This window comes from Gossypium hirsutum, chromosome D10 (genome assembly GCF_007990345.1).
Source record: "Gossypium hirsutum isolate 1008001.06 chromosome D10, Gossypium_hirsutum_v2.1, whole genome shotgun sequence".
Classification (NCBI taxonomy): domain Eukaryota; kingdom Viridiplantae; phylum Streptophyta; class Magnoliopsida; order Malvales; family Malvaceae; genus Gossypium; species Gossypium hirsutum.
This window is the reverse complement of record NC_053446.1, coordinates 21,509,686-21,519,270: the sequence shown is the minus strand read 5'-3', so window position 1 is coordinate 21,519,270 and position 9,585 is coordinate 21,509,686. Positions and strand designations below refer to the sequence as shown.

The window sequence follows — 9,585 nt, the reverse complement described above, 5'->3', positions numbered from 1 at the left end:
TATAATAAACTTTGTGAGACAAGGTCAGAATGAATTTGGGTTCCCTTGTTTTGACTTTTGAAAATCATCGAAAATTGTAAAAGAATAATTAGGGGCTTAAATTTATATGTTTAAATCCTTAATGAGTCTATTTTCAAGAGAAACAAATAAAAACATCATCCAATTCCGTACTAAGAGATAAATAATTTTTAGTAAGGAAAGGTTGAAGCTGTCAAATAGCAGAATTAGGATAAATTTGAAGATTTTACTGTACTTATTTGATAAACTATAAATTCTAAAAATTTTATGGTAGAAAGGTATTTGAGTGTAGTTTCAAAAACATCAAGAGGATCTTAATTTGGAATTCTGTAGCTCAAGATATAAATAATTTAGTAACAGTGAGTCAAGTAGACAACTTTGAAGGAACATTTAAGTAAATAGTGAAAATATATATAAATAATTAACTAGCACGGGAGACATTAAAAATGGTTCAAGCGGCCAAGGCCAGTTTAGGGCGAGTGGGCCACATGGGCGTGTGAGCCCATTTTTCTGAAAAGTTCTGTAAGGTTGCATGGATCGCCCAAGTCGACTATGAACGTACTGGAGGGTCGGTAAGCTTTACTTAGACCCCTATATGTGTGATCTGTCTATCTGATTTCTATACCGAGCATGACTTATGATATCTGAATGTATGTGCTATATGTGTGATCTGTCTGTCTGATTTCTATACCGAGCATGACATATTTTGCATGCTGCATTGCATCAGGGTGGGTTGATGATATTTGGAGAAAGTGTTTGAAAGGCTATTACACCTGTTATCTGGCAGCTCAGCTACAACCTTCTGATTATGGGCCGCATTTCGGTACAGTATGGTGTGTAAGGATGAGTGGGTTGATTTAATCCCTACATGGTGTGTATGGTTGGACGGAGATGGTGGGTAGGATTCTGATTTACTATATCTGCATTCTGCATCTAATATGGGCCAAGGCCTAATGTATTTCTGAGACTATATCTGAATGGGCTAAGGCCCAAACTGATTTTGTGATGGGCCTAGGCCCAGACTGTAACTAATTGAATGCTGTTGAATATCTGTATGTATGTTTTCTGTGGGGATTACACACTGAGTTTGCCAAAACTCACCCTTTTTCTGTTTAATCTGTACAAGTAATCCCCAAACATGACGGGCTAGTACAGCAGAGGACTCGATGGTGGCCACACGTAAATTTTAGACTATTTTTCGTTAATGTCTAGAATTTATTACTTATTTGGGGTTTTTGATGTAGCTTTTGGACTATGGACTAGTTGGCTTTAAATTTGGGACTTTGTACTGTTTTTATGGTTTTTTTTAAACTGCAACTCAACAAAACACAGTTTTTCTAAAAACTAAAGTTTTCGTAAATAAAAACGATTTTCCCTAAATTAATTGGTTACAAAAGCTTCCGCTAAGAGACAAGTTTTAAAGCAAATCAACTAGTACTTATTTTTTTCGAATTAAATAAAAGCTAACTAACTGTAACGGTTTTAACTCGACAATCTTGTCTTAAAATCTCATTCCATGTGACATCGCCAGATTCGACCATAATGTCTAGGTCGGGTTTGGGGTGTTACATTTAGTGGTATCAGAGTCAGGTTGCAAAATTCGGCTGTGGATTATGAGTTTTAAAAAAATTGGGCTTTCAAAAAATTGATTGGTTTCCAAATTAATTAAAATGTTTTTACTGAGTAAGTGGTACACCGAGTCTCCAGTGCCGATCCTGTAAGTATTCTAAATTATGATTTGTTTTAAACTAAAACTATTATGGATAGTATATTCTGAAACTATTATAGGTAGTAAAATGTACTGAAAACACTTTAGTTAGTGCATACTGAAAATTGTAGAGAAATTGGAAACTGTAGTGAAACTACAATTTACGAAAATGAACTCTGAATAACTGATAATATAAAAAATTTGTTAATAAACACTGGAACTGTAACTGATTCATAAAACTTATAATACCATATAAATTCGATTAGATATGAGCACACGAGGTATCCGTAGACGGGGTACTAGAGGCCAAGGTAAAGGCCATAGAGGGGGCTCGAGTTGAGTCCTCGTCATCGAGCAGCCTGCCAAATTTGGATACAAGTGAGACTCTAGTGTTGCCCGCTACTGAGACTGGGTCTCAAGATCGCATGGCTGGGGACGATGTATTGTCCCAGGCTATGCTAAGGATTTTGGAAAGGGTCGTTGGGCCCAAGACTGGATTTGGGGGTCTAGGGTCGGTTACGGAATGACTCTGGTCCAATAGAGTTGAGTTCTTCAAAGGTGTCACTGGGGTTGCCCCTAATGTGGCCAAGTACTAGATTACACCCCTAAGCAGAAATTAAATGGTGCAGTCTCGCTGCTGCGGGACGAGGCTTATCAGTGGTGGCTGACCGTTAAGGAGGGCACTCAGCTTAAACGTCTAACATGGGAGTTCTTTAAGACCGCCTTCCGGGAGAAATATATCAGATTTAGTTATGTGGATGCACGTAGGAGGGAGTTTCTAAATCTTACACAGGGGGATCGATCAGTGGCTGAGTATGAGGCCGAGTTTCTGAGAGTGAGTCGCTATGCGCGAGGTATGGTGGCATCTGAGTATGAACGATGTGTCCACTTTGAGGATGGCCTCAAAGATAATTTGAGAGTTCTGATAGCCTCGCAGAGGGAGTGAGATCATTCTGCCTTGGTCGAGAGGGCAAAAATTACGAGGAGGATATAGAGGTAGTCATGATTAGAGAACATCGAAAGTACTTATCTAATGTGATCTCTGCACTGGTGGCGGAGAAGTTGGTGCGTAAGAGATTTGAGGCATCCTTGGCCTATGTGAGTATTTCTGGTTTTGGAGACTCTATAGTTAAGGATAACAGAATGGTAAAAGATATTTCAAATGTGTTTCTTGAGGAGCTACCGGGTTTACCTCTGAATCGTGAAGTGGAGTTTGGGATAGAGCTCCTTTTCGGTACAGCTACGGTGTCTATCGCCTCTTACCGAATGCACTAAAGGAGCTTACAGAGCTTAATGGATCGTGAGTTCATCTTCCCTAGTATGTCTCCATGGGAAGCACCGGTACTGTTTGTAAAGAAGAAAGATGGTAACTGAACAAGTACCCCTTACCGATGATAGATGATCTATTTGACCAATTTCGAGGAGCTTCAATTTTCTCCAAGATTGACCTCCAATCTGGATATCATCAATTAAGGGTTAATGAGGCTGATGTTCATAAGACAGCGTTTAGGACTCATTATGATCACTACGTGTTCCTAGTGATGTCATTTGGACTGGCTAATACACCGGCAGCTTTTATGGATCTGATGAACTGAGTGTTTCAACCCTACCTGGATTGGTTTGTAGTGGTGTTCATCGATGACATATCGGTTTACTAAAGGACTGAAGATGAGTTTGATGAGTACCTTTGAGTCGTTTTTCAGACTTTGAGGGAAAAATAACTCCATGCTAAGTTTAGTAAGTACGAGTTCTGGCTGCGTGAGGAGACATTTCTTGGTCATGTAGTTTCGGCTGAAGGGATTCAAGTTGATCCTCGAAAGATTGAGGCTATGTTGGAGTGAAAGCAGCCTAGGAACATGTCTGAGATCCGTAGTTTTCTAGGACTGGCGGGATGTTATTAACTATTTGTAGAGGGTTTTTCATTGATTGCAGCACCCTTGACTAAACTGCTACGTAAGGGTGTGCCGTTTAACTGGACTGATGCGCAGTAAGAAAGCTTTGAGAAGCCCAAGACTGTACTGACTTAGGCCCCTAATCTGATATAGTCGGAGCTTGAAAAGGAGTTTACTGTTTATAGTGATGCGTCACATATCGGTTTAGGATGTGTGTTGATGCAGAATGGTAAGGTGGTAGCCTATTTATCTCATCATCTTAAGACCCATTAGGAAAATTATCCGACGCATGACTTGAAGTTGGCCGTTGTGGTATTCGCACTGAAAATCTGGAGGCATTATTTGTATAGTGAGAAGTGTATCATCTACACTGATCATAAAAGCCTCAAGTATCTCCTCACTTAGAAGAAACTTAATCTTAGGCAGCGCAGATGGATTGAGCTACTTACAGAATATGACTGCACCATTGAGTACCACCTTAGTAAGGCCAATGTGGTGGCTGATGCACTTAGCCGTAGGGTTATGACTGATTTGATGATGATATTTGCTCGCCTAAGATTATTTGATGATGGCAGTTTTTTAGCCGAGCTTCAGGTTAAGCCGTCATGGATTGAGCAGATTAAGGGTAAGCAGTTGGAGGATGAGTCGTTGGGTCTTCGATTCTAGTAGATTGAGAGCCGTAGTACCAGGGGTGTGCATTCGGTTAAATGACCGGTTGACCGACCCAAAATAGCTATAACCGAATTAACCGACCTTTCAAAATTTTTAACCGTTAACCGAACCAAATTTTTTTAAAAAAACATTAACTGAACCGAAATTTTTTCAGTTAATTAGGTCGATTAACCGAATTAACCGAAAATTGTATGGTTTTTATTTTTGGTTAAAAATTAACCGAATTACCTGAATTACCCGAATTGAATTAGTAGATAATTAAAAACATTACATATGTCTTTGAATCACTACATAATTAAAAACATTACATAAGTCTTGAAATTAACACATAATTGAAATGTAACTCTTTAATATTCTCCATTTATATTCATTTCTTCTCTGCAAAAAATCTCCATTTGCATTAAGCCTAAAAAAAATGTGTAATTGGGTAGAGACTTAGAGTTAGACTTTAGTTTTATTTTGATTGGGTTGGTAATTGGGTAGACTTTAGTTTTACTCTTATTGGGTTGGGTAATTGGGTAGACTTTAGTTTTAGTTTTATTGGGTTGGGTAGTTGGGTTGGGTTGGTAATTGGGTTGGGTTGGATAATTTATTTATTAATTTTTTTAGTTAAATCGAAAAAATTCGGTTAACCGACCTGTTTCGAACCAAATTAACCGTTAACTGAAAAATCATAAAAAAAATTAACCGACCCTAGATTGAAAAAATTCAGTTAACCGACTAATTAACCGAATTCGATCGGTTAATCAAAATTTTTTGGTTTTACCCAAATTATGCACACCCCTAGGTAGTACTACGAATTTTGGATTGAACAATGATAGGGTACTCTGTTTCCGTGGGAGAATCTGTATTCCGAATGATACTGATTGAGACAGGCCATACTGAGAGAGGCGCATAGTAGCCCTTATGCTATGCATCCTGGCGGGAATAAAATGTACCGAGACCTTCGTGAGTTATATTGGTGGTCAGGTTTGAAACGTGAGGTTATTGATTTTGTGGGCAGATGCCTGACTTGCCAGCAGGTTAAGGCTGAGCATCAATTACCTTCGGGTTTGCTGCAATAGGTTAAGATTCCTCTTTGGAAATGGGAGCGCGTAACTATGGATTTCGTTAATGGGTTACCTCTAACACCCACTAAGAAGGATTCAATATGGGTCATCGTGGATTGATTGACCAAGTCCGCCCACTCCATACCAGTTTGTACCGATTATTCTCTGCAAAAGCTAGCAAAGCTTTATATTTCTAAGATAGTGAGACTGCATGGAGTACCGATTTTGATCACCTCTGACAGGGATCCTCGATTTGTGTCTCAATTTTGGACGAAGTTACATGAGGCTGTGGGTTCAAGGATGGACTTTAGTACTGTATTCTATCCTCAGACCGATGGTTAGTCTGAGAGGGTGATTCAGATACTGGAGGGCATGTTGAGGCGCTACCGCTCTGATCCAACTCATATTGTCCCTGTTGAATAGATCGAGGTTAGGCAGATTTGACCTTTGAGGAAGAGCCGGTTTAGGTTTTGGATCGCGACGTTAAGGTTCTGAGAAGGAAATCCATTCCATTGGTAAAGGTTCTTTGGCGTAATCATAGCACTGAGGAGGCCACATAAGAGCCTGAGGATGCAATGTGTCGACAGTGTCCTCATCTGTTCTGACCAGGCAAATTTTGAGGACGAAATTTTCTTTAGGGGGTAGAATTGTAACGCCCCAAAAATTTAATTTTTGGTATTGTGAATGTGTGACAAAATATCTGACTGCTTTAGTGGTTATGTGTTCTGGGTGTATTTGGGAGGTACCAAGTTCAAGCCAATACTTGGGCAAATTTTGGTATTGCCCTATCTTTGGTCAGTAGGCTTTTAGTAAAAGTTGGCAAATAATTAGCAGAATGGGTCCGCTAGTCTGATGGATACGTGGAGTCTTGGTGTGAAGGACCATGTGTTCGAATCTTGGCGTGAGCATTATTTTTGCTCGTGTATCTAGGAGAGTTTGAGATGGACTAAAAATCCGAGTAGTAGATTTAGTGGGAGTTTGATGGACAGAAATAAGGGATTGGGATGGTTATCAAATATTCTGTTAATCTTTTTTTTTTTCTTTCCCCAAAATCCCTCCACCCTCTTGTCATTTTTTTCTTCATTTTTGTCGAATTTCTACTCTCTTTCACCCTTCATCTTCTTGATTTTTCTTTTCCCACTCTGCCTCGTGTCGCTCTATGTTTGTCTGCGATCGTTCGATAAGTTTTAGATAAGAGATTTGTATCCATTTGTTAACTTTCTTCTGAAGTGTTTTGTTTATGCCAATTAGGGGACGATTCAAGGGCTCGTAATCACCAATCGGAGTCTTAGTTTGTGTGGGAATTACTGTTCATCGGTTGAAGGTAAGGTTTAGTCGCTTATGGGTTAAAACCTCGATAGGAGTTCAATTTGGGATCAAGTTATGTGAGATTAAATTAGTGTTATTTGTTCAATTATAGGTGTTGGATTGCTTGGGGACTATTTTAGTATCAAACAAAACCAGGTGCGTACCCGAAACGCAAAAAAAATAGGATTCGGTGAAAAGCCAAAATTGCTTGTTGTTTGGATAGCAGCAGTAGGCTAACTTTGGAAAATCCCCATAAATTGTGGAAATAGAATTAGGGGATGAAAAAATATGAAATTAAAGCTTATTGAGTCTAGTTTCTCATAGAAGAAACAGTGTAAGTAATGGAATTGTAAATCGTGAGTTATAATAAACTTTGTGAGACAAGGTCAAAATGAATTCGGGTTCCCCTGTTCAGACTTTGGAAAATCATCGAAAATTGTAAAATAATAATTAAGAGCTTAAATTTATATGTTTAAATCCTTAATGAGTCTATTTTCAAGAGAAATAAATATAAACATCATCAAAATTCCGTAATAAAAGATAAATAATTTTTAGTAAGGAAAGGTTGAAGTTGTCAAATAGCAGAATCGAGATAAATTTGAAGATTTTACTGTACTTATTTGATAAACTATAAATTCTAAAAATTTTATGGTAGAAAGGTATTTGAGTTTAGTTTCAAAAACATCAAGCGGATCTTAATTTGGAATTATGCAGCTCAAGATATAAATAATTTAGTAACAGTGACTCAAGTAGACAGCTTTGAAGGAACATATAAATAAATAGTGAAAATATATATGAATTATTAACTAGCACGGGATACATTAAAAATGGTTCATACGGCTAAGGCCAATTTGGGGCGAGTGGGCTACATGGGTGTGTGAGCCCATTTTTCTGAAAACTTCCATAAGGTTGCACAGGTCACCCAAGCCTATTATCTGGCAGTTCAGCTACAACCTTCTGATTATGTGCCGCATTTCGGTACAGCATGGTGTGTAGGGATGGGTGGGTTGATTTAATCCCCATTTATTGTATCTGCATTCTATATCTGATATGGGTCACGGCCTAATGTATTTCTGAGACTGTATCTGAACAAGCTAAGGCCCAAACTGATTCTGTGATGGGCCTAGGCCCCAGACTGTATCTAACTGAATGTTGTTGAATATCTATATGCATGTTTTCTGTGGGGATTACACACTGAGTTTGTAAAAACTCACCATTTTTCTGTTTAATTTGTACAGGTAATCCCCAAACTTGATGGGTCGGTGCAGCGGAGGACTCGACGGTGGCCACACGTAAATTTTAGATTGTTTTTCGTTAATGTCTAGAATTTTTTACTTATTTTGGGTTTTTGATGTAGCTTTTTGACTATGGACTGGTTGGCTTTAAATTTAGGATTTTGTACTGTTTTTATGGTTTTTTTAATTGCAACTCAACAAAACACAGTTTTTCTACAAACCATGGTTTTCGTAAATAGAAACGATTTTTTCTAAATTAATTGGTTGCAAAAGCTTCTCCTAAGAGACAAGTTTTAAAGCAAATCAACTAGTACTTATTTTTTTCTGAATTAAATAAAAGCTAACTAACTGTAACGGTTTTAACTCGACAATATTGTCTTCAAATCCCATTCCATGTAACATCACCAGATTCGGCCATAACGTCTAGGCTGGGTTTGGGGTGTTACATTTGTTGTACAGACTATATTACAATTTGACTTGTACAATTGCGGACACTGCCATTCTTAATTCCTTATATTTTTTTGTGTATTATTTAACTATAAATGATAATACTATAGGCGGTCAAGTTGTTGGCGCATTTGCTAGGGAGGTTTCAGCAATAAATTTTGAAAATAAATTTTTTACAATTAATAAGATAACGAGGAACGTTAGGACCTATAGATACAATTTTTATTGTTTGTATGTTTGTTTTTGTTTTTATTTTTATTTTCTTCCCAAGTCATTTATGACCCGAAACTTTAGCACTCTAATTGAACCACATCCAGATTCGAAGCAAATTATTAGGCGCAACCGTCCAACGATGATTGCTGACCCACCCACATTTATAAATTTACCTTGGGAAAATCTATTGTTTAAATAGCCACAAGAACAACAGGGAAATAATTGGATAGAAGTCTCCATGGCTCAGCAAAAATTACGCGCGTACGCCTTACCTACCTTAGATGCGGTGCTAGGAAACATAGAAAGACTGGTGATTAATGCAAATAATTTCAAATTAAAGGTGGCCACAATCCAAATGATTCAAAACACGTTGCAGTTCAAAGGGAACATGGTTAAAGTCCCGAATCAACACTTGAAGTGGTTCTTTTAACTATGCAATACTTTCAAGTATAATGGGGTATTTGACAACGCTATATGTCTACGGTTATTCTCGTTTTCATTACGTGATAATGAGGCCAATTGGTTAGACTCGTTAGAACTGGGTTCCATTACCACATGGAATAATCTTGCGAAAAAATATCTTCATAATTTTTTCCCAATCAGTCGAACCATTCAACTTCAGCGAGAAACAACTAATTTTAAACAATATGAAAGTGAAACCCTTTACAAGGCGTGAGAGCATTTCAAGATGATGCTAAGGAAGTGCCCACACCATGGACTCCAAGCATGGCTCCAAATCCAAATATTCTACAATGGTGTTGACGGACATATTAGATCTAACCTAGATGGAGCACCCATTGGATCTCTCATGTTCCATACATACGAACGAGTTTATAAAATCATTGAAGATATGATTATGAATTCGTACATGTGGCTTAACGAGAGGTTTAGGTACCAATCGAAGCCTCCAACAGTAAAAGCGGTGAACAAAGAAAATGAAGAGGATGGATTTGATCAAAGCTTAGAAAAGTTTAACTATTTGGAGACATTAGTCAAGCCAACTAGAACGAAGCCACACTCAGAAAGCCAAACAGAGGAAGCAA

The 9,585-nt window shown here is 38.0% G+C and overlaps 1 non-coding gene across 1 annotated transcript; it reads right to left on the bottom strand.

Moving 5' to 3' along the window:
* Window positions 1-9,156: 9,156 nt before the first annotated feature.
* LOC121222876 (small nucleolar RNA R71) lies at window positions 9,157-9,262 on the bottom strand. Its single transcript, XR_005920246.1, has one exon. It is a non-coding gene; the product is annotated as a small nucleolar RNA R71 (small nucleolar RNA).
* Between the last annotated feature and the right edge of the window lie 323 nt (window positions 9,263-9,585).